The 13425-nt window shown below is 34.8% G+C and overlaps 1 pseudogene across 1 annotated transcript; it reads right to left on the minus strand.

The window, feature by feature from the left end:
* Positions 1 to 12010: 12010 nt before the first annotated feature.
* LOC308437358 (small ubiquitin-related modifier 2-like) lies at positions 12011 to 12480 on the minus strand (annotated as a pseudogene). Its single transcript has one exon. The product of its transcript is annotated as a small ubiquitin-related modifier 2-like (transcript).
* Between the last annotated feature and the right edge of the window lie 945 nt (positions 12481 to 13425).

A 13425-nucleotide genomic window follows, 5' to 3' on the forward strand; every position in this document is an offset into this window, starting at 1 on the left:
AAGAGGAAGAAGAAATGGAAAAGAGGAAGACATCCTTTTAGTTAATTAGCCAGTAGTTAGTTGTTTTCTTCAGAACCTGGGTTTCATTTCATTATTGTTTTGTGGTTCTTTATGTAAAAAAAATATTTTTTTAAACGAATTTATTTTGCAAAACAAAGATAAATGTACAGATTTTAAACATTTTTTGCTTAAAATTATACATTTTTGTCAGTACTGTTTTTTCAGACATTAAAATAAATTTTACATAAAACCATGTGAATATGTTTTTTAGTCAGTACTTGATTTTTTTCAAGGGCTTGACAGTATGCATTGAAAACCTACTAGTTGCAATAAGCTTAAAGTACATGCAAAACAAAACGCAACATGGAAATACTCAAAGTCTTCTTGTTTTGTGAATATATGTATATTTTTTGTTTTCTTTATTTCTTGGACTTCACACAGTCTGTGAGTTGTTTCTGGGGGAGTGCAAGCCTCTGGGGTTAGCATCCCACTATCAGTGACTGCATATTATTTCTGTTCTTTTGTGACTGGGTTATCTCACTCAGGATGATCTTCTCTAGATGCAGCCATTTTCTTAAGAATTTGGTTAAGTCATTGTTTCTGGTGGCTGAGTAGTATTCCATTGTGTACATGTACCACAATTTTTGTATCCATTCATCTTCTGAAGGACATCTGAGTTCCTTCCAACTTCTGGCTATTATAAATAGAGCCCCTATGAGCATTGTGGTGCATATATCTTTGTTGTGTATTAAAGTGTCTCTGGGGTATATGCCCAGAAGTGGAATAGCTGGGTCTTCAGGTAGTACTATATCCAATTTTCTGAGGTATCGCCAGACAGATTTCCAGAATGGTTGTATTAGCTTGAAACCCCACCAACAGTGGAGAAGTGTTCCTCTTTCTCCGCAGCCTCGCAAGCATCTGCTGTCATCTGAGTTTTGGATCTTGGCCAATCTGACTGGTGTGAGGTGGAATCTTAGGGTTGTTTTGATTTGCATTTCCCTGATGGCTAAGGATGTCGAGCACTTCCTCAGATGTTTCTCGGCCATTCGGTGTTCCTCAACTGAAAATGATTTGTTTACCTCTGTACCCCATTTTTTAATAGGGTTATTTGATTCTCTGGTGTCTAGCTTTTTGGGTTCCTTGTATACCTTGGATATTAGGCCTCTATCTGATGTGGTGTTGGTAAAGATCTTTTCCCATTCTGTTGGTTGCCGTTTTGTTTTCTTGATGATGTCTTTAGCCTTACAGAAACTTTGCAATCTCATTAAGTTCCATTTGTTAATCTTTGACCTTAGAGCTTGAGCCATTGGTGTTTTGTTCAGGAAATTTTCTCCTGTACCTATGTGTTCTAAGGTTTTCCCTACTTTCTCATCTAATAGTTTCAGTGTATCTGGTTTAATGTGGAGATCTTTGATCCACTTACACTTGAGCTTTGTACAAGGAGATAAGAACGCGTCTATTTTCATTCTTTTGCATGCTGAGTGCCAGTTGGACCAGCACCATTTGTTGAATAGGCTGTCCTTTTTCCATTGCATGTTTACTGCTCCTTTGTCAAAAATCAGGTGACCATATACATGAGGGCTCATTTTTGGATCTTCTATTCTATTCCATTGATCCACCTGCCTATTTCTGTACCAGTACCATGCAGTTTTCAGCACAATTGCCTTGTAATATAGCTTGAGGTCAGAGATAGTGATTCCCGCAGATGTTTTTTTGTTGTTGAGGATGGATTTTGCTATTCTAGGTCTTTTGTTATTCCATATGAAATTGCACATTGATCTTTCCAATTCCATGAAGAACTGGGTTGGAATTTTGATGGAGATTGCATTAAATCTGTAGATTGCTTTTGGTAGGATGGCCATTTTTAAGATGTTGATCTTTCCAATCCATGAGCATGGGAGATATTTCCATTTTCTGAGATCCTCCTCAATTTCTTTCTTTAGAGGTTTGAAGTTCTTGTCATACAGGTCCTTCACTTCCTTAGTTAGAGTCACACCAAGGTATTTCATAGTTTTTGTAACGATTATGAAGGGTACCTTTTCCCTAATTTCTTTCTCCACAAGTTTGTCCTTTGAGTATAGGAAGGCTACTGATTTGTTTGAGTTAATTTTGTATCCGGCCACTTTGCTGAACTTGTTTATCAGCCGTAGGAGTTCTCTGGTGGAATTTTTGGAGTCACTCAAGTACACTATCATGTCATCGGCAAAGAGTGATGTTTTTATCTCTTCCTTTTTGATTTGTATCCCCTTGATCTCCTTTTGCTGTCTAATTGCTTCAGCCAGGACTTCCAGTACTATGTTGAATAGGTAGGGAGAGAGTGGGCAGCCTTGTCGAGTCCTTGATTTTAGTGGGATTGCTTCAAGTTTCTCGCCATTAAGTTTGATGTTGGCTGTTGGTTTGCTGTATATTGCTTTTATTATGTTTAAATATGGGCCTTGGATTCCTATTCTTTCCAGGACTTTTAACATGAAGGGGTGTTGGATTTTGTCGAATGCTTTCTCAGCATCTAGTGAGATGACCATGTGATTTTGGTCTTTAAGTTTGTTTATATGGTGGATTACATTGATGGATTTCCTTATGTTAAACCATCCCTGCATCCCAGGGATGAAGCCTACTTGGTCATGATGAATGATGGTTTTGATGTGTTCTTGGATTCGGTTTGCAAGGATTTTATTGAGTATTTTTGCATCAATGTTCATAAGTGAGATTGGTCTGAAGTTCTCTTTCCTTGTAGGGTCTTTGTGTGGCTTAGGTACGAGGGTTATTGTAGCCTCAAAAAATGAGTTGGGTAATATTCCATCTGATTCTATCTTTTGGAATAGTTTGGCGAATATTGGTGTTATATCCCCAATAAATGTCTGATAAAATTCTGCACTGAACCCGTCTGGACCTGGGCTTTTTTTGGTTGGGAGGCTTTTGATGACTTCTTCTATTTCTTTAGGTGTTATAGGGTTATTTAGATGGTTTACTTCATCCTGGTTAAACTTTGGGACCTTGTATCTGTCTAGGAATTCGTCCATTTCCTCCAGATTTTCCAATTTTGTGGAGTATAAGTTTTTGTAGTAGGATCTGATGATTTCTTGAATTTCCTTAGTTTCAGTTGTTATGTCCCCACTTTCCTTTCTGATTTTGTTAATTTGGATACTCTCTCTTTGCCCTTTAGTTAGTCTGGCTAGGGGTTTATCAATCTTGTTGATTTTCTCAAAGAACCAACTCTTTGTTTTGTTGATTTTTTCAATGGTTCTTTTTGTTTCTATTTGGTCTATTTCTGCCCTAATTTTGATTATTTCTTGCCGTCTACTCTTTTTGGGTATATCTGCTTCCTTTTGTTCTAGGGCTTTTAGCTGTGCTGTCAGGTTGCTGATGTGAGCTCTCTCCAGTTTCTTTTTGGAAGCACTTAGGGCTATGAGTTTTCCTCTCAATACTGCTTTCATTGCATTCTATAGGTTTGGGTATGTTGTGTTATTGTTTTCGTTGAGTTCTAGAAAGTCCTTAATTTCTTTCTTTATTTCTTCTTTGACCCTGCTATCCTTTAACAGAGTGTTGTTTAGTTTCCATGTGTATGTGGGCATTTTGTTGTCTTTGTTGTTGTTAAAGACCAGCGGTAGACCATGGTGATCTGAGAGGATGCATGGGAGTATTTCAATCTTCTTATATTGATGAAGGCTCGTTCTGTGTCCAATTATGTGGTCAATTTTCGAGAAGGTGCCATGGGGTGGTGAGAAGAAGGTGTATTCTTTTACTTTAGGATAGTATGTTCTGTATATATCTATTAATTCTAGTTGGTTCAAAGTCTCTGGTAGTTTTTCAGTGTCCTTGTTCAGTTTCTGTTTCCCTGATCTGTCCATTGGTGAGAGTGGGGTATTAAAGTCTCCCACTATTATTGTGTGGGGTGAAATGTATTTTTTGAGCTTTAGTAGAGTTTCTTTTATGAATGTGGGTGATTTTTTATTTGGAGCATATATGTTAAGGATTGAGAGTTCCTCCTGACAGATTTCCTCGGTAATGAGTAAAAAGTGTCCTTCTTTATCTTTTTTGATAACTTTTGGTTGGAAATTTATTTTATTCGATATTAGAATAGCCACTCCAGCTTGCTTCTTGGAGCTATTTGCTTGGAAGATTTTTTCCCACCCTTTTACTCTGAGATAGTGTCTGTCTCTGTCTCTGAGATGAGTTTCCTGTATGCAGCAAAAGGCTGGATTTTGTTTATGTATCCAGTCTGATAGTCTATGTCTCTTCATTGGGGAGTTGAGACCATTTATCTTAATAGATATGAAGGAATAATTGTTTCTGTTTCCTGCCATTTTTGGTTTTTTGGGTTGAGTTGTGTCTGTGTTTTTTTCTTCTTTTAGTTTTCTTGTTTAGGAGTTTTCTTGTTTTTACTAGGCTGTATAAAGGACTCAGAAAGAATAATTTGCAGATGATTGTTCTGGGGTTAGAAAGTAGAAGGTGACACCTTGGTAGCTGCTGTGAGGACAGAAGAAAATTAGAAAAGGAAAATGTCACTTTTAGTTCTAAAGGTTGCAAAAGGATTAGACTCAATGGTTAATGTCAGCTAGTGGCTGGGCTGAGTTGTGGTTGAGCTTTCAAATGTACACACATAGGAGAGATAATATGAATGAATTAGTATTATCTTTATTAGGTTTTGAACTCTAGACCATTTTCAAAGAAAAGGGGCAAAGGAATAAACAGAAGCTCCTGAGTTAGAAATCAGAAAGAGGGAAACTTACTAATGAATATTTGCAAGTAGTTTTACTGGAGAGAGGCTTTAAGAATATTTAAGTACCTATCTGAGTAAGTGGAGAGTTACCACTATTATTTTCTTCTCATGGCATAAGGAAGTAGTTTTGTTTACACAATATGAATTTTTGCTGGTGTACATTAGATTAATATTTAAAATGGGCAAGAAAAGCATATGATACCTTTATCCAAGAGATAATGACCATTTATCAACTATTTTGGGTCACAGAATGTCAACGTATTTATCCTTATGATGTTTTGGACATGGAAACTTCCATGTTCATCAGAAGGTCTGCTACAAGTCTCTGGCCATACAGTTTTATATGTGATCTTCCCAATATAGGTACTTATTATAGTCTGAAATATGTCTGAGAATTGGATGTCTGAAAGGCTCTTTCCATTTATCTTTTCCCTTATTTTTATCAACAATCATTGCAAACATGTATCCCTTCTAACTATATCTGTCTATGACATTTAATGATATCAATTCCATTTTGGATATTAAATGTCCCACAAAGCCCTTAAAGTAGAGATTTACTCTGTATATCATGGACCTATTAGAAATTATTGACTGTTCTAAGAGGTAGGTCCTACATGGAAGGCTTTCATATGGAAGTCCTTGAAGGGCAGATAAGCCACTATTCATTCTGCTACCCAATACTCTATGATGAAAAGTTCTACAAAATTCTCTCCACTGTGAAAGTCTGCCTCACACTGGCCTCAAAGCGACAAACACATGTGACCATGGGCTCAAATCTCTATACCTTTGTGTCAAAGTAAATATTTTCAATTTAAAAGGTGATTATCTCATGCTTGTCTTACAGTGATTGAAATAGTAAAAACAGTATAATAATTCTTGTAAATAATTTGATGAAGCAAAGACCTTAGAGGTTTATGACACAGCAAATGTGTTTGTAGCTCTTGGCTATATTCAATGTCCAAAACAATTACTACTAATCTCAAGATGCACCACATGTCAAATAATATTACCAACTGTAGACAATGTCATCAATATAGAATATTATCTCTGGTAATCATACTAAGAAACAATGCCGTCAGCATTATTCTATGGCCTCTGTCATTTAAGGCCTTGAAGAGATATCATAAAATAAAGTTTGTTCTTAAAATTATTACATACACTACCCAGTTTCTGGTTATGCTTTTACAAAGTAAGTGGGTTATATAAGTTAGTCATGTTTATGTTTCTTGCTCAGTGTAGCAGAATATCATAAGCATTTTAGTACCCCAAACTTCTTAGTATTCCTTTTTTTAACATTTACCTAAAATTTATTTTATTTTACATTTTTAATTGAACAACTTTATTTTTTTAAAAAAGATAAATGTACAGATTTTGAGCAGTTTTGCATAAAAGTATATGAATACATTTTTGTCAGTGCTTGATTTTTTAAAGGTTTGATAGTATGCATTGAAATCTTATTACTTACAATGAGCAGAAAGTACATGTAAAACAAGATGCCGTATTCTTGATATGCAGATGTATTTAGATCCTCCAAGTTTTCAACACTCTATATTTTGATGAATAAATTTTCATGCTTTGAATAAGCCTGAAGAAACTGCACGGGCATTTTCCCATGTTCCTTGAGAAAAAGCAATTTCTTTAAAAGTAAATAATATGGTTTGGATTTCTTACTTTTTGATGTTGATTGAAAACAATGAACACTTCAACATAGAATGTTTCCATGGCATCAAATAAACTGATAACACTGTTCTTTTGGTATCAATTTAAGCCTTAAATTTTTATACAAGAAATAATGTTCAATACTATTTTCATCACAACCATTTATTTATAAGTATGATAACCTGTATAAAATCTGCATAAATTGCAAGCCAGATAAATTTCAATAATTACAAGATTTGTCATCTCTGAGCTCTTTCATTTATTTCTTTTATTATTAGATATTCTCTGTATGTAAATTTCAAATGTTATCCTCTTTCACCAACCCTCTCATCCCCTTTCCTCCTCCACATGTCTCCAGGAAGTTAAACCCTCTCCCAATCACCTTCCCCACCTCAATGCCTTGGCAACATTAATTTTTTATTGTTGGATTATAGGCAACTGATAATTTGTGGTAAATAGGGACATATTCTCTTTTCAAGATTTTGACCAATGATAGGATTCCTGGCCCCATCCTGTGCACATATAAACAATAGCAATTGAATTTATTAGGTTTATTTTTCTCTCATTTTTTGGTTTGCACATTGATTTGTTTAAAAACAAGAAATTGATATGCAGCCCATATAGGTCTTGACATCACTCCACAATACAGGTTACTTTATTATGATTATCTAACATTAGACAAAAGTCAAGTGGAATTTCAATACATGCCACTAATCCCACATTTTCATTCATATTTTGAACATACTACAGTAATGTTTTTATTTTTCTTCTCTAATCAATAGTATATATAAATACTACAAATTCCAACAAAGTTCATTACAATGTAAATTCTAGGAAAAAATGTCATAATTAAAATTGGTCAATTTGTAATAATGACATGATTTGGGGCAGGACTTATTCAAGGACATGGAAACAATTGATGAAATTGGTGTGTGTTTGTCGTATTTCATATGGCTCCTCATGCATCTCCTAAAAATTTCATTCATAGAAACAATAGTTTTCTAAGTTGATTGAAATAAACCTTGAAAATCAACTTAAAAATTTTTTTAAACAACTTTATTTTACAAAACAAAGATAAATGTACAGATTTTAAACATTTTTTGCTTAAAATTATACATTTTTGTCAGTACTTTTTTTCAGATTTTAACATAATTTTTATATAAAACTATATGAATATATTTTTTAGTCAGTACTTGATTTTTTTCAAGGTTTGGTTGTATGCCTTGAAAACTTAATAGTTACAATGAGCTAAAGTACATGTAAAACAAAATGTAACATGGAAATAGTTAAAGTTTTCTTGTTTTGTAAATTTTTTTTGTTTTGTTTTGTTTTCTTTATTTCTTGGACTTCATACAGTCTGTGAGTTGTTTCTGGGGGAGTGCAAGCCTCTGGGGTTAGCATCCCACTATCAGTGACTGCATATTATGTCTGTTCTTTTGTGACTGGGTTATCTCACTCAGGATGATATTCTCTAGATGCAGCCATTTTCTTAAGAAAAAAATTTTTGAACCCCATCTAAACAGTCCTAAAATCCCTAAAAAAATAGAAACAGTCATTAAAACACTGCCATCCCCCCAAGAAAGAAAGTCAAGGACCAGATACGCTTACTGCAGAATTACATTAGACCTTCAGAGAAGAACTAATATTAATACTCTTAAAACTATTCCATAAAGTAGAATCAGAAGGAACACTGCCCAATTTGTTCTTTGAGGCCACAATTATCTTTCCGCAGAAACCACACAAACACCCAACAAAGAAAGAGAACTTTAAAACAATTTCCCTTATATCAATGCAAAATACTCAATAAAATTCTCGCAAATTGAATTCAAGAACAAATCAAAATTATCATTCACCATGAACAAGTAGGCTTGATTCCAGGGATGAAGGAATGGTTCAATATAGAAAAATCTATGAATATATTATACTATAAAAACAAACTTAAACAAACAAACAAAATATTGTTTATCTCATTGGATGCTGAGAAAGCATTTGACAAAATTTAACACACCTACATGATAAAATTCTTGAATACATCAGGAATTAAAGGCCCATACCTAAATATTAAAAGCAATATTCAGCAAACCAGTAACCAAAAAAAAAAAAATTAAATGAAGAGAAACTTGAAGCCATCTCACTGAAATCAGTGATTAGACAAGGCTAACCACTTACTTCCTGATTATTCAGTATAAAACTAGAAGTCTTAACCAGAGGAATTAGACAACAGTGGCCGATAAAAGAGATATAAATTGGAAAGAAAAAAGTTTAAATATTACTATTTGATGATGATATGAAGTACACTTAAGTGACCCCAGAATAACCCACTAGAGAACTCCTAAACCTGATAAACTATGTCAGCAAAGTGGCTGAACACAAAATTAACTCAAGCAAATCAGTTGTCTTCCTCTACTCTAAGGATAAACCGGATGAGAAAGAAATTAGGGAAATAGAACACTTCACAATAGTCACAAATAAAATAAAATAAATTGATGTGACTCTAACCAAGCAAGTGAAAGATCTGTATAACAAAATCTTCAAGTCTCTGAAGAAAGAAATTGAAGAAGATTTCAGAAGAAGGAAAGATCTCCCATGCTCATAGATTGGCAAGATTAATATAGTAAAAATGGCCATCTTGCTGAAAGCAATCTAGAGACTCACTTCAATGCTCATGAAAATTCTGACTTGATTTTTCATAGAGTTAGAAAGACAAATTTGCCAATTTATTTGGAATGACAAAAAATAAAGTAAAAACAGGAAAGCAAAAAACAATTATCAACAATAAAAGAACTTCATAGAATTACTATTCCTGACCTCAAGCTTTATTACAGAGCAATCATGATTAAAAACTGCATGGTATTTGTGCAGAGGCAGTCAGGCAGATCAAAGGAATATAATTGTACACCCCAAAATGCACCCACATACCTATGGTCACTTGAACATTGATAAAGGAGATAAAACCAACCAGTGGAAAAAGTACAGTATTTTCAACAAAGGGTTCTGGTTCAGCTGTAGGTCAGCATGTACATGAATGCAAATAGAACCATACTTATTACCTTGTACAAAGCTCAAGTCCAAATGGATCAGTGACCTCCATAAACACTAAAATTAATAAATGAATAAGTGAGAAGGATCCTTAACACATAGGCACAGGAAAAACTTTTCTGAATAGAATACCAATGGCTTGTGCTCTAAGATCAAGGGTTGACAAATGGAATCTCATAAAATTGCAAAGCTTCTGTAATTCAAAAGAAACTTTCAGTAGGAGAAAGCCACAAACAACAGATTTGGAAAAGATCTTCCCCAATCCTACATCTGATAGAGGGCTAATATCTCATATAAAAAAGAACTCAATAGGTTACACTCCAGAGAAACAAATCCCCTTAAAAATGGAATACAGAGGTAAACAAAGCATTCTCAACTGAGGAATATTGAATTGCTATGAAGCACCTAAAAAATGTTCTGCATCCTCAGTCATAAGGGAAATGCAAATCAAAACAACCCTGAGATTTCACCTCACTCTAGTCAGAGTGGCTAAGATCAAAAACTCAGGTGAGGGCAGTTGCTGGAAAGGATGTGAAAAAAGAGGAACACTCCTTCAGTTTTGGTGGGATTGAAAGATTGTACAACCACAGTGGAAATCAGTCTGGCAGTTCCCCAGAAAATTAGACACCATGCTGCCTGAGGATCCAGCTATACCACTCCTCTGAATATAGCCAAGAGATGATCCAACACATAACAAGGATACATACTCCACCTTATTTATAATAACCAGAAGCTAGTAAAGCACAGATGTCCTACATCAGAGGAATGGATACAAAATTGTAGTACATTTAGACAATGGAATACTGCTTAGTTTTTAAAAGCAGACTTCAGGAAATTCTTAGGCAAATAGTTGAAACTAGAAAATATCATCTTGAGTGAAGTAGCACAAAAACAAAACAAAACAAAAAAAAATCACACATGTTACTTACTCACTGATGAATGGATATTAGCGCAAAATCTCAAACCAACTAAGATATAATTTATAGACCATATGAAGTTGAAGAAGGAAGACTAACATGTGGATACTTTAGTCTTTCTTAGAAAGGGAAACAAGTATTCACTGGAGGACATACAGAAACAGTGTGTGGAGCAGAGACTGAAGGAAAGGCCAGCCATAGATTTCCCCACATGGAGATCTGTCTCATATACAAACACCAAACCCAGACCTATTATTGATGCCAAGAAGTGCTTGAAGATAAGAGCCTGATATTGATACCTCCCTAGAGTCTCTGACAGAGCCTGACTTATACAGATGAGGTTGCTTGCAGCTCAGATGGAGCATGATGACCCCGATGGAGGAGGTAGAGAAAGAATTGCAAGAGCTGAAGGATTTTGCAACCTCATAGGAAGAACAATAATATCAACCATCCAGACCCCACACCAGAGCTCCCAGGAACTAAATCACCAACTAAAGCATGCACCTGGTGGGACCCATGGCTCCAGCCACATGTGTAACAAAGAATGGCATTGCCTGGTATAATTCAGAGGAGGAACCCTTAGTCCTGTGAAGGCTTGTTTCTCCAGTGTAGGGGAATGCCAGATTTATGAGGTGGGAGTTGGTGTTTGGGAGGAGGAGCATCTTCATTGAAGCGGAAGGATGGATCCTGTTTTTGCATTTATTCTGTTAGTTTTTGTCTTTTAATATGGGAATTGAGTTTATATATATCGAGAAATATTAAAGACTGATATTTGTTAATTCTTTTAATTTTGTTGTTAGGGATAATAAGTGTGTGTGTGCGTGTGTGTGTTTGCCTGCTTGTGAATGTTTCTTTGTACTTTTTTTTTCTTCTGGTTTTGTTAGTTTGAAATTATAAATTTCCTGTGTTTTTGTGGGAACAGATAACTTCTTTTGGCTGGAGTTTTTATTCTAGTACCTCTAGAAACCTAAATTTGTACACAGTAACTCTTTATATTTGTTTATGTCTCAGAATATCTTGGTTTTCTTTCCATTCATGATGATTTAAAGTTTTATTTTGTATCTCATCTAGGCTTGTATCTGTGAGCTCATGACATCTGCAAGGCATGTGTCTAGGCCCTTTAGCCTTTTAGAAACTCTGTTGAGAAGTTGAATTTAATTGTAATAGGTCTGCTTTTATATGTTACTTGGCATTTTTCTCTTGAAAATATTCGTTCTTTGTATATTTCATGTTTTGATTCTTTTTTTTCATTTTAAACAAGAAGTTTATTTAAACAACAAGACACTTGACTTGAAGGGAAAACTATCTAGGATCATTTTGTTCAAGAGTAATTTATCCCTACTTAAAGACAGATTGCCCTACATGTAATAGCTACGTACAAAAAAGTTATAAAATTGTCCTTGGATTTACAATGATAAATGAAAAACATTAAAATTCTCCAATCGAACAAGGTATGCGAGGATTTTGTGTTGTTGGGTTCTTTTGTTAAAACAGTGAGAGCAAAATAACCTACTGGAATATAAAGAGAAGAGTTGAATGAGCTGCCACTAATGGAGAAGGGGGTATTTTCACAGAACCAGTACTTTCCCCAGAACATCTCCATCTGATGTCAACCAAAAGAGAACATTGGCCATTTAGTTTTAAAAAGGAAAAAAGAAAAAGAAAAAAAAGAGCAATATGCTTGTGCACATACACCAGTTACTTTATGTACAACAAAGAAATGGGGACAGGGAGATGGAAGAAGAGAGAAAACTATACTGTAGTAGTCAGGATGTGGCGGGACCAAATTGTGGTTCTAATTGAGAATGTGTTCTTGGTCTATAACAAAATTCTGGAGTAAAGTAGCAGGCTCCCTTTTTAGTAGACACCTCCTGTCTGCTGCTGGAACACATCAATCCTATCTTCATCCTTCATTTCCAACTGTGCAGGTGTGTCTGTTTCGTTGATTGGTTGTCCATCAAACCGGAATCAGATCTGCCTCATTGACAAACCCTGCCGTTCACAATAGGCTTTCATTAGTCTACTAAGTGGTGTATGTCTCTTAATCTTAAACTGCACCACAGAACCATCCTGTCCCACCACCTTCAAATTAATATGATCGTTGTTCTCAGTCTTGACTCCTTCCTTGGGTTTCTCGTCGGCCATGGCAAGCGCCGGAGTCTTCTCAGTTTCTCCTTCACAAAAGAGGCACCAGGTCCGCACTGAAGGAGCTCACAAGCAGCACCAGGAGCGGCAGAAGAAGGAGGCGGCAGCCTCGTGTTTTGATTCTTAAGAAGGATTTTCATTATGTTTAATCTTTACACACCAAGAATACTTTGGACTATTTATATGTTATGTTTTCTTTTACACATACTTTATGATCTTTGTAAATAATAAGATTTCAATACTATCAAACCTTTAAAAAATCAAGTACTAACAAAATATATTCATATATACTTATGCTAAAATGCTTTTCATCTGTATATGTATCTTTGTTTTTTTAAATAAAGCTAAAAAAGAAGGAACTTTTTTCTTGACTAAATAATGTGGTGTTTCGTACATTTCTTGTACCCTTTAGTCGTCCTGCTCTTTAGGTTAGGGGCATTTTCTAATATGATTGTGTTAAAATATCTTCTGGGCCATTGACCTGGGAATTTTTTTCCCTCTACTTCTATTATTCTTAGGTTTATGTTTAGTTTTTGTTTGTTTGTTTGTTTTGTTTTGTTTTGTTTTGTTTAAACAGAGTCTCAGATTTCCTGGATGCTTTGTGTCTGAAACTTTATATATTTTCAAATTTCTATGACTGATGTATATATTTTATCTATGATATCTTGGATACTTAAGATTATCTCTTCCATATCTTTCATTCTGTTGAAAATGCTGTCGTTTAGGGCTTTTTTGCTTGATTAGATTTTCTCTATTCTCATTTTTTGTCTTCTTTTTGTGTCTATTTGCAATTTCAGAGCTTGAACAATTTTTCATTTTGTGTTTGTGTATTCCTAGATTCCTTAATATAATTCATTTATTTCTACTACAAGGACTTCTATCATCTTGATATGATTGGACTTAATATAGTTTTATTGTGCTTCAAGCATGTTGAAATATTCAGGG

Source organism: Micromys minutus (genome assembly GCF_963924665.1).
Source record: "Micromys minutus genome assembly, chromosome: 26".
Classification (NCBI taxonomy): domain Eukaryota; kingdom Metazoa; phylum Chordata; class Mammalia; order Rodentia; family Muridae; genus Micromys; species Micromys minutus.